This window comes from Silurus aristotelis (genome assembly GCF_946808225.1).
Source record: "Silurus aristotelis genome assembly, chromosome: 19".
NCBI lineage: Eukaryota > Metazoa > Chordata > Actinopteri > Siluriformes > Siluridae > Silurus > Silurus aristotelis.
Window position 1 is genome coordinate 22,977,663 of NC_139592.1, and position 13,155 is coordinate 22,990,817.

The window sequence follows — 13,155 nt, forward strand, 5'->3', positions numbered from 1 at the left end:
ATATCGACCCGTGAGTCAGTCCTGCGGTCCGTGTACTATTACTGCGCTATTAGACAAAAATATGGCACTCGGAGAACAACAGTGAGTCAGATGTAGATGTGATCAGATATTTGAAACATCATCATCAAAGAACTGCTGTAATCCTGTAAACATTACTGCGTGCGCGTCGAAATCGTCAAGCACTTCCTGTTCTTTCCCTCCCGTGAAGCTTCTGTCTGCACCAGAAACCTGAGTGCAGCAGCCAAAAATACATATCATTAAGGGTCTATTGTATTAGCCTCGATTCCCACCTGCAAAAAAGAAATGAATGATAACGAAGGAAAGAGGGATAGAATAGAAATCAGGCAATAAGGATTTGCGCTGGTAGTTTTCTTTTCTTTTGCTCGTACTTCCTCAGCCATTTGCATTTGCTAATCAAGTTCGGAATGTGGAGCGTTAGCGCTCGCCTTGCTAAGGTGCTAATCATAGAAACCATTTCAGTCTTAGTAAGAGTTGCACGGGTAGAACGTAAGCTCTGTCGTGTGCTAGAGGGAGTAAAATAAATAACAGATGCACCAAGCAGCATGAAGTGTGGATCGTTTTGAGTTGACTGTAACATGCTCGTGTAACATGCTCAAGTCTATTGATCATGGATGTAGTATTCTGACTGTCTGCTGATGCTGAACTAAAGTACAATCCGTTCACACACTGATAGTTATGACATGACAGAAGATTCTACACTGCTCTGGAACTCCGTATGCTTTCAGGCGAGTTTTGTGCAGAGCTGCGGCGACTTCCTTAACCGAATGAAGCATGCTGATGGGTGTGTTCTTGCACTTATGCTCTTCCGGGAGAAGTGTTCATATAACGAACCTCTCCTTTTGACTTCATGACATCGCGGAGAAAACTTAAAAAAATTAGAAGAACCACAGAGCAGAGTATTTGGCACAGAAATCATTTTTGAAACCATGTTTGAGATTCACTTACATTTTTTTAATCTTACAGCATCATCACAAATTCTTTCCTGGAACGACTGACACTGGAGCCATCACCTGGAGACTTGAGACAGCTGAGCCACATCAGTACACAGCGTACTGCCTTAGATTCCACTCTTTACTGCCAACTCCAGATGTAGCTAAGGTACCCAAAAGTGCTACAAGTCCCAGCGAGAGTGGAGATGAACTTCACACTACACCTTATGCAGATCTTATGCTTAGGTGTCCACAAACTTTTGGCAATATAGTGTATATCTACATGCACATCATCTCTCTGAACGGTCCATCAACCACAATAAACACGCCGATACCGGACACTCACTCTTTCCTGAAGGTCAAACATTCCACGTTGGATTAAAAAGCCTGTCTCCTTTACACGCTCAATCAGAGATGCAGACGTGTAAAACGTGACAGCTTCTTCGCTTGTTGCAAATGACTTGTCATGCGAAGTTATATGGTGACCAGCAGATGCGGTATTGTGAATTTTAATCAGAAATTGGCAAACTAGCAGCGACAAATTTATGGCGAGTGTCGATCCATCCTGCTCTTCTACTTTTCAATTAGATATTCATCTGTTATAGTTGAGATTATCAAGTGTTTCCTAAAAGACACTTCGAATTTACAGTTTCTAAATGTTTACCCTCCTCTCATGAATCCATCAGAGGTCCATGTGGAGATTCTCAGCACAGTTGAGTGATGATTGATAAGAATTCCACCTAGAAGTCCTAGAGCTCTATCCATGGTCCTGAAATACCAGTGATCCTGCCCCATTTTTGCACTCTAAACCAGTCTGATCCATCCTGATCCCGTTTCTCTGGAAGTTCTCATCTTTAAAGACCTCATCCAGACACCTCGTTAACCTTCTAAGCAGAAATCAGGGCCAGTCATGTATTTATCCTCCAAAAATACTAAAATAATCCAATAAAACCAGATTTCTATCTGAACCAAAATTCGATTTCTTAAAAACTCGAGACCTAAACATCTCACAGCCTTTTAAAGTCACACAAAGGTAGGGTTAACTGAAACGAAACCGTCCCAGCTCTCGGCTCACGCTAACCTCTTAGCCCTGACATCGCAACAAACTTTTCCTCCGTCTGTCAGATGTGCGAGATTTCAAAGGTGTGGAAAAAGGATTTTCTGCTCGTTTCTCTCAATATTCATCCACACAAAGAGACAAAAAAAGCCCAGCTTTTGATTGTGCAGCTTTTTTGTTTCTGTCTCTAGATAAATGTCTTTAAAGCTACGCTCTTCAACCTGTTCCTCTGCTAACTTGGAGGTCAACAAAATATCAAACATTCCCCGCATGGAGGTTCGGAGAGACTGGACGAGTTTCTGACCATCTGTCTGCTAGTGTCCAGGAAAGAACGCCCAGCGCATCCGGGACAAGCGGTTCCTTTATGCAGATGAGTTCGCTGCTCGGTGTATTTATAGAGTTCACCTTGAAAGTTCACCAACTTCACTTTATTTACCACAAGTAGTGTTTTGTGTCCTCGGGACCATACGTTTATTGTATTAACACTTCTTACAGATTGAAACGCCAGCTAGCATAGCTAATAGCTAACCCTTTCTTACAGTACGCTGGAGATTTTGGATGAGTATAAACTTTTCCTTCACTGTTGTATCACCTACAGCATTTCACAGACACCCTTTATCTAGCGGCTTGATTTTATTTAATTGATACCACCGAGCAGTTGAGGGTTAAGGGCCTTCCTCAGGGGCCCAGCAGTGGCAGCCTGGTGGTGATGAAATTGGAATTTACAACATTCTGATCAGAAGTTCAACATCTTACTCACCGAGCTTCCACTTTTCCTTACAAGATAAAATACACGGATGGGTTTCTGTACGCAGAGTATCAGGACTCTGTGTTTAACTGCAGGCAAGAACAATGGTATAGAGATACAGTGCTAAAGCATACATACACACGCTGCACATGCTACACACACTATACACCAATCACCAATCAGGATCGAGCACTCGCTCTGTTTTACACGTGTTCTGATTGGCGCTTGGTGTATCTACTGATCACCAACATACAGTTCAGCATCAGTTCAACATCAAGCATAACATTTAGAGAGGAATAAATGATGAAGAAACTCCAGACTCGAACTCACCACCACACACGTGACCTCGTTTACACCATTTTTTTTGTAGTTGTAAAGAAGGTTTTGGGTTCATGATGATTGTAATAGAACTCAATCAGTGTCATTAATATCATTCTATTAATAGATCAGTGTGCTGAGAGTCACATTCGAGTCTTTTTATATAAACTGAGTTGATTAAGTAAAGAGTCTTGTGATAAAAATGATAATAGGAACATTATAGTTATAATAAATCACTACTTTGGATACTTAAGTACATTTGAAGGCAAAAACGTTTGTACTTTTACTCAAGTGAAAGTTTCAAGCGACTCTTTTCATTTTACTGGAGTCACATTTTAATGAGTGAATCTCTACTTTATCTCAACTACATGGTTTGTGTACTTCGTTCACCACTGAGCTTATTCTCATTTATTATCCATATATGTGTAGAGAAAATCAGGATACGGGGGAACCGAGTAAAATCCATAATCAGTACTGAGGTTTTACTTTCTATATTTATTATATTATATTTTGAAAGGGTTCCACTCCTACTCTTCTGCACTTTATGCATTTAATATAAATCTATTGAAGCAATAGATCATTTCTTCAGGATTGGTCCCAGCCTGATAAAACTCCTCTCCTCTCCCTCGTTCTGCGATTTCTGCTATCAGGAAAACTCTCGGCACGTTTCTGAAATCTGTAAAAAAAAAAAAAAAAAAAGGCGTCATGTTGGCAGATGTTTTCATGTGATCTCGAGCAGCTCCCGAGACGGGCTGCGAATCGGGCGTAATGGTGTGATAATGGTTTCCTTCTGGAAAGCGTTGCTCCTGAAGATTTAATGCAACGCTGCAAATGGGTTTTAGATGAACATTCCGACTCGCTTTTTTGTTCCCGCACAAATCTAATCTCGGGAACCGGCGCCGCTACGTTGCGTTACGCCGCAGCGTGAAGCGGTTACGGGAGAAAGCCTGAGAGTATCGAGGGAGAAAAGATTAGAGGAGGAAACGGGAGGGTTCGAGGAACACGGCAGCTCTTACACTTTTTGCTTTAAGACTCGGTGGGGCCTTCGAGGACAGGAAGTCCCCTTTTCAGTTTATATGGCGTGTACTGTGTAGTGTATGAGACGTGCTGTTGTGTTTTAGCGCAAAGGCGTGAACCGAACAACGAGGCAATCTGTTTAGCTACGATCTGGAGTTCTGACACTCTGTTCACCCCGGGCATGGAGTCCACCTCTGAGTCAGAGGAGAGAATGAGGGAGACACAATGTCTCAGAAAAACACAGGCTGAGAGAACACTGTGAAAATCCTCCTCAGCGTAGCCTGTTTGGTTTTTATATAGTTTAATAACTCACTAATTTTCACAGCGGCAGCCCCAAACCGCAATGCTAGCTAGCATAGCTTTTCCTTTCCCCCCTGGATGAATAAACACTGGTAAATATATTTTCAATAAGTGTAAACAAAATGAATAATTTTTCTTACTGTTGTAACAATTACTGCATTCGGCAGACTGAATTTTACAAACACCCACAAACGTCTACAGTGTTTGTCTTTATGATGTCAAATTGATGAAGAAACGTTCACCTCAAGTGTCGGGGCGACTTTCTAATCGCAAACGTTTATCTTTAGGGATTCATAGCTACGACAAGTTAATTTCCTCAGACGACAGTTAATCACTAAACCTTGTGAATTGTGTTGCTAATAGACACCGATCACCGCTGGATTTTTCACACTTCAGTAACAGTTGAGCATCTGTTCGGTAACGAAAAGCTGCTATACAACATGCCGTCATACCCAAGCGCCAAAAAAATCGCAGTCTCATTCAGGTGCATGATGAAACTTTAAAACCAATCACGCCAGCCGCGGCTCAGCTTCAGGGGATGGCCGAGCTCGTTAACCTCGCCGCCGAGTATCAGGGAGCTCACAGGCCTCGTTTCAGAGCGAGTCCCCGTAATGTGTAACTCCGGTGCATTAAACACATCTCAGCTTGTGGCCCTTATATTTCTCTCTCACTCTCTCTCTCAGGCAAGATAAATACCAGAGAGGAGAGTCAGGAGAGTCAGGAGAGACCTGAGTCACAAAGTAGGCGGGCAAGAGGAAATATCCAGGGAAACGTTTATAAAAGAGAAGCAGACAGAAGTGTGGGGGAGTCACACAGGATGTTAAAATACACTCCATGCTAACTGCAAAATGCGAAATCTTAATTCAGGCAAGAGCGAACAAATACGTTTCGGAATACGGCGACTTTTCCGTGCGGAAATTCTGATGCAGCAAAACGTAATTAGCAACATTTTCAATTCATTAAAAGTATGCGTAAAAGATGCTAACATGCTAAAACCTGGATCACCATGATGTTACCCGAACCTGAGGTTTAAAATAATTTTAGCAACAAGAAAAAAGATTCTGGACAATATGATAATCCACCTCAGAGTAGCCTGTTTTGTTTCCATATCATTTGCTAATTCGCTAACTAACACAGCTGCCACCCCAAACTTCAATGCTAGCTAGCATAACTAGACTTTTCAGCACTGCTAGCAGAGGTTTTCCTTTTCCCACCAGATGAATGAATTCTGGCATTTTCAATAGTTATAAACAAAATGAAAAAAATGTTTCTTACTGTTTTAACATTTACTGCATTTGGCAGATATTTTCAAAGTAATCGAAGTAATGGATGGCCGATGTTAGCTTCATGAAAGCTTGCTTGTTGTGCAAATCATTGGGTAAAAATCGGATTTTAGGCTCAGAGACTAACGATAAAACACTTTCAAAGATTTTTAAATGTGATTAAAATGACAATCTGTCCATTGGCGCCTTGTCCAGAAGCTCAATTTACAAGTGACATTAACTCTTTTTTTAAACAAGAAGAGGATGATGAGAGAAACAAGAAGAGGATGATTCCGGGGTTAGAGCAGCTAATCAGAAATCTCAGGTGGTTTTCAGAGGTGATCGTTAGAGAGATTATCTTCCATCACACTGAGTGTGAAATGGCAGCTCACGGAAACCGAGCCGACTTGCAGCTCTAGCGCACTTCCATCTTCACGTTTGTGTTCTCATGTATTTTCATGCCACATGTATTTGTTCATAGAAGCGATGTCTGAACTTATGTATTTAAATCATGTTTGTATATATACTCATTTGTTTATGTTTTGTAACTACGAAGCACTGAATTCAATTGTCAGCTGTTTACCAAGCTTTTGTTTCTTGTTTCGAGTCCCCGGTTTTCACGTCTCAATCTGATTCATCATTCTCGTCCTTCTCTTTCGTTGCTAATCGCCGGACCTTTGCCCGTTTCCTGTTCATGCCCTCGGTATGCCATTCATATCAATAAACTGTTCCTCTAGGCTCACTCGATCCATGACCATGATAATTATGTTCAACGGTTCATTCGGTATTTATGCAGGGAAAGTTCCTCATATTCAGACTCTGGTTGCGCGCTCACTTTAGCTTTTCCAAGCAGTATTAATCATCAGAAACTCAGTGGTTAAGATGTTTGACTTCTAAATGGAAGGTTGTGAGTTCAAATCCCAGCACCACCAAAGGTGAAAGTGCTGGGCCCTTGAGAAAGGCCCTCAACCGCTCAGTTGTATAAAATGTTAAAATGAAAGCAAAAAGTTCAGTCTGCCAAAATGCCCTTAAAGTTTATAAAATAGTCTCCAGCTGGTTAATGAGAAAAGCCTGTAAGTAGTTTAACGATGTAATACAAAGTGGAGAAATTCCATAAACTGGAATTATGATAAAAAATATTTAATAGACATGCTACATAAAATGTTTCGGAAAATTCCTACATTGCAATTATGAACATTATATTTAGAAAACTGAATACAGTAAATGCTTTAAGACTATTTATTTAAGTAGGAGATTAATTTAAATAACGTTGTACTTCTGATCAGAATTCACAGGTTCAAATCCCACCACCACCACCAGCTCGGCTACTGCTGAGCCCCTGAGCAAGGCCCTTAACCCTTGACTGCTCAGCGGTATAACTGCGATAACTGTAAGTTGCTCTGGAAACGGGCATCTGCTAAAGGCTATACAATGTAAATGTATTTATTAATAGTTTTATTAATAAATATTCACTTACACTGTGTTTCTCAGCAACGCAAGGCACCATTACTTCTCCACTTTATTCCTCGTCGTACTCCTTTAGAGAGAGGAATCAAGAACAGCAAAGACATTTGACAATAAAAACCCATGCAGCACGCAGGAGTCCCCCACCCCCCCACCCCATTGTCTCTGACAGGAGAAAAAGACAATGACAGAGAAGATCGAAAAATTACGTTTTAATGGGAGAAACGTGCGGGTTGCTCAGTAAGTGATTTGGCGAGGTTTAAGTGCCATTAGCCGCGCTAACACGCCGAGATTCCTATCCGGCGTCTCTCACAAAAGAGCACCAGTGTTTGTAAAGACATTCGCTCCCTCGCTCGGCGTACGGGGAGTTTTTATCTGAAGGAACTCGTGCAAGAAATTCAATTTGCCTTCGCTTTTGTTTGCCGCATTAAATCACGGTACGTGGCGCAGATTATGTCTTTAATCGATTCGATGGTGATGTCATGCACTGGATTCTGGTTAATTAAACAAACAGGGTATGTAAGGGTATGCTTTATCTTTTAAACATTCTAGGGTACGAAACTCCGACTCGATGTACACAATGAAAAAGTTCTGTTCGGAAAACTAATGGCGCTGTATCGCTGTACAAGGGATTGTTTTGAAGGTGATCGTGTGGAAACTTAAATAAATAAGATAAATAAGTTATTTCTTAAAAAACTGAGTTAATCGTGAAACTTTTTAATACCACCTCGTCATAGCCATGGATATTTTCCTCAAAATGTTCTTGCAACCCAGGAGCAGCTCTTCCACGGCCCAGTACTGGGGCATCACCAATCGCTGTGGCCCTCTCGTCTTTTGTCTTCAACAACTAAGGAATAAAACCACCCTATGTTTGACCATCTTGCATCTTTATTCCATTTATACCACACTAATTGTAATACTTTTTATTTCCTCTATCCTGATGTTCTTAAAGTTACCTCTGACTATTACAAAGCACTCACACTGGAGACTTCATTTCATAAATGTTAAAAGAACTATAGAACAGTGAAGTTGAAGGTGTGACAGAGAACTGTTATAAACCAGACACACACACACACACACACACACACACACACACACACACACACACACACACACAATCCAGAATGTGATGCATTCTCTAACACACAATGGAGAGCCAAAAGGGCCAGCAAGACTACTCAGCTTAAACTCTATTAGAATATTATATTATATAATACTTTTTAATATATTTTTGCACACAAATATTATTAAAATGATTCCCAATAGTCTATTGTCTCATTTTATAGCGTTTCTCTCAAGAGAGCAGCGCCACCAAGTGTATACATCTTTCTTTACAATCGTTCATTACAATATTTCTTTACAAACTCCATGTTGGCTGTGATTTCTTTTCACTCCGGCGCCCTCTAGCAGGTGTCCAATCATGTCAGAATTGTCTCGTCCTTTGAAGCTTTCAAACCGCATCTGTAGCAAACTGCACAAGCTCAAATATATCCAGTTATTTATAAATGCAGTCGTGGCTACAGTGAAAAAAGACGTGTTAAATTGTGTTCATTGCGTTTCTTGCTTCAGTAATGACTTTCATTCTCACTGTATGAGATTCCTGTGTGAGGCAGCGCTCCGTTCTCTATAATGTTGATGGTTTCTATAGACGTGGCGTCATGACGGTATTAAGATGTGGACTGATTCAGGTAGGACACCACTGAAGGCCTGGGGGTGAAATACACGCCGCGCTAATGATATACACATAATCTGATAAAATCATGACCTACTCGCACAGTAATTAAATACATTAGTAATAAATATGACGGACCACAATGCACCTCTGCCAACCCTCGAATACAGAACGGTCCAAAATCATCATTCAGAAATCTCAGTAACACACACACACACACACACAGTCCATAAAAATGTGCTGATCATGCAGCGAGTGATGGAGTGAAAATATCTGTGATGAACGGAAAGATTAAAAGAGCTCCTTAGCATCTCGTGAATTATGCATGAGACCGGGTGCTTGCTCTTTTTGTCGCTTGCACACACACACACACACACACACACACACACACACACACACACACACACACACACACACACACACAAATTTGCTGTATTGTGCTTGCGGGACAGCTGGGTTTGATGTGCAAAGCGGCTCAGCAGTAATTAACAGCTCACACACCTGTCAGATGTTGCACAATTCCAACAACACATCCAACAACTTAGCAACAAACTCCAGAGTTGTGCGATTGAAGAACAACTTGTGTTCGTCTACAGCTTTTATCTGTGTATAGATGATAGGAGGTGAGAAGGTGAGGAGGCCTGGAGTGCAGTCTGTGTTGACATGCAGTCATGTTTAATAGGGTTGGACCTCTATAGCAGGAGATCTTTCACTTCAACACATGGAAAGCAGATCTTCATGGAGCTGGCTTTGTGCACAGGGGCATCGTCATGCTGGAACAGGTTTTGGATCTCCTAGTTTAAGTGAAGAAAAAATGTCATGCTCCTGCTTCCAAAGATGTCAATACAATTGTGCCCCTTCAACTGTGTTTGTGGAAGGGTTTGTTTAATGGAACGGTCATGTTGAGTTATGAGTTATTGTTGAGTACCATCACTGCACCTCAACATTGTTTATCTCTAATAAATGGACATTCAGTGCCACCCAGATAAGGATGAGGTTCCCTCTTGAGTCTGGTTCCTCTCAAGGTTTCTTCCTTTTGCCATCTCGGGTTTTTTTTTTCTTTGCCACAGTCACCACCAGCTTGTTCATCAGGGACAAACGTGCACATAAAGAACATCTTATCCATTTTTATCACCACATTATCTGTGTAAAGCTGCTTTTAGACAATGTTCATTCAATCACAATCCACTGTTCACACCTGAACTCCTTCCAGCCAATCACAATCCACTATTCACACCTGAACGCCGCACCTGAACTCCAGCCAATCACAATCCACTATTCACATCTGAACTCCTTCCAGCCAATCATAATCCACTATTCACATCTGAACTCCTTCCAGCCAATCACAATCCAGTATTTACAGAGATCCTAGGTGTAAATAAGATTATTAATTCGCTTTTAAGAATGAGGTTCTACAAACTTTTTTTTCCTATTTTAATTAATTCTAAATTTTTTTCTTTGAGACACGCCCACTATGGAACACAGATTGTGTCTGGGTTGGGTGGGTTTGTACCTTGATGAAGTATGAATGTAGCCCAAAATAAGAAAAGATAAGATAGGATCGGATAAGACAAGAAGAACTTTATTAATCCCGAAGGAGAATTTTATGCCAGAGACTGCTTCAGAAACAAAAATAAATAACAATGAAATATTCATCATTCATTCATTCATTCATTCATTTTCTTCCGCTTATCCGTAATTCGGGTCGCGGGGGCAGCAGTCTAAGCAGGCCCCCGCCTTCGACTGCTGCCCAATCCTCACAGCACCGTCCCTTACGGTCCCTCCTGCAGGTGGTGAGCCCACGGGAAGGCGGCCCCACGTCACTCCGACGTCACGGACCTTGATATTTCCCTCGTAAGGGACCCCCGGAGCATAGAGGGTTAAGGGCCTTGCTCAAGGGCCCAAGAGTGGCAGCTTGGCGATACCGGGGCTTGAACCCCAGACCTTCCGATCTGCAACCCAGCGCCTTAACCGCTGGAGCCACCACTCCCCCAACAATGAAATAGAATTGAAAAAATAAATAAAATATTCTCTCTATATAAATAAAAAAAAATCAATGGTGTTAGAGAACTAAGAACATATTGTACATAATATGAAACCACATCTGGTATAATATTGCACATGGTGTTATAAGATCGCTGGGGTTTTTATTCACAGGCTAAAGGATTCTGTTCTCATAAAAAATGCAGAAAGTAAAAATAACCCCCCAAAAAACACAAAATAATATCGTCTGGACGTCCAGTGGGTTGTGTTCGGAAAGAAATCTGCATGTAATAAAGAAACATGTTGCTCGCAGTTTGGTGGCGTTGCCTCAAGTCCTCGATGCTTTTAGCCCCTCACACATCTTCAGTACTTGAGCTCATGAAAGTAAACTGAGTTTTTGGGAAAAAGATTTTGTTCGTTTTTTTTAATCAAAGCACTGTGAAAATGCGCTACTGCTTCTGACAACCCACAACACCAATAATTGGATAAAAACATAACGTTAAATTATAGAGCTGAAAAAAGGAATGAAAAAATAAAAAAATAGCTATCATTTTTTTCCATATAAATAACCGATTGTCCCTTTAATCAGATCCTGTAGACGTGTGTTGTGTTTGGTTTAAAGGTGAAGTCAGAGTTTATTTGGACTGTAACTGTCAGCTTTAATACAAACTCATATAAAATGCTCGCAGTGACGTATCGGGAAAATAAAGAGTCACAGAGAAAAAGCCTTTGGGAAAAAAAGAGAGGGCGAGGTGCTATCATCAAATGCCCCCCTTGGTGGTCATTGGGACCATGATGCAATGGGGCAGCCGGTGTAATGTGGTGGGGTGTGGTGTGGGGCGCTGTGGTACGATCGGATGGCATGCAGTAAAAGGAGGCAGAGCGATTCCAGTTCCACCCTGACATCCTCACTTACTCTCTACATCTGCTGTGAGGTTTAAAAAGCAGCTCCTGTAGCGCGGAGCAGCGAGTCTCAAAAATAGATGCTCGGCAGGAATAAAATACATCGTCTCCGGCTTTATGAACAGTTAACAGCGTTGAGAAGAGAAGAGAAGCCCAGACCTCACGCCGATTACCTTTATTGTCTTTTCTATCTTTTGACTGTCGCAGTGCGAACGTGAGTACGGGAGGCTGCTCGATTACATTCCTGAACGCACATGTGGGTATGAGTCTACAGCGTGAGAGAGAGAGAGAGAGAGAGAGAGAGAGAGAGAGAGAGAGAGAGAGAGAGAGAGAGAGTGAGAGAGAGAGAGAGAGAGAGAGAGAGAGAGCAGTAATTTCCTTGACAAAAACGCTTCCTGGTTTATATCGTAGATTCCCAGATGTCCCATTTTCCTTCTAAATCTCTCCCAATAAGCAAAATGCTGTAAGTATTCATTTCTTTTCTCATTCTCATTTTTTGTTGTTTCTTTGACACAGGAAGGAGTCTAAGAAACAAGTCACAGCAACAAGTTACAGGAAGGAGTCCCAAGCAATAGGAAGTTGCCACAGAGTGGCCGAATCACAGCCAACATGGAGTTAATGGTAAAATAAAAGCCTGCAAGCGTTATAGCAGATACTTCTGATGCAGGAAGAAGAACCTGTGAGAAACTAAACGAATGGAAAAAAATGAAATGAAGAGAAGAGACTACTGGGAATGATTTAATACATATTCATAAACAGAAATATATTAAAACGTAAGCGATTCTGATAGAGTTGAGATCAGCAGAGTACTGTAGGTGCTGCCTGCACACACAGCGGCGCGTTATCATGTTACAGTAACACAACGTCCTCATTACCATCCTGCTGAATGGTTTGGCCTGCGGCCGGCTCACAGAGGACAGCCGCTCGCAGGAAATGTCCTTGCTCTCCGTTACATAACGGCGTCCAGTCACTGAAATAAACACTCCAGCTTTCAAAATGCTAATAGGCCTGGCAGGAGTGTGTGTCTATCCGGGTGCGCCTCGTTCCAGGACCATAACAACAATCTAATCAGCGTTTCAAACTCACAACTCATTTATGATCTTCCTCTCCGACGTAATCTGCAAAGCACATTACAATTAATTAGGGGATTTAACTGCCGGAAAATTGTGGAGCGCGGATCTCGAGGAAGAAAGGCACCAAATTAATGCTAACGTACTGGAGTGCTAGCGCAGGTGCTCTCCATTCCAGATTCACGTTCCAGACTGTGATTATATGCACTGGAGTCTGTGCTGGAGGACTGAGAGATTTACTGTTCCCTGGAGGGAAAAGCCAGTACATGAGATCTGAGAAAAGGCGGCCATGATGCGTTACAGGGTCGAGAGATTGTGAGAAGTGTGCAGGGATAAAAATTACAGCTTATTCAGTTCAAACAATGGTGAGGTTTTACATTATAGTCAAGTCAAGTCAAGTCAAGTTTATTT

The 13,155-nt window shown here is 41.6% G+C and overlaps 1 protein-coding gene across 9 annotated transcripts in view; it reads right to left on the reverse strand.

The window, feature by feature from the left end:
- dlgap4a (discs, large homolog-associated protein 4a) overlaps positions 1–13,155 on the reverse strand; it is a 90,299-nt gene that overhangs the window by 45,056 nt on the left and 32,088 nt on the right. The window lies entirely within an intron of this gene.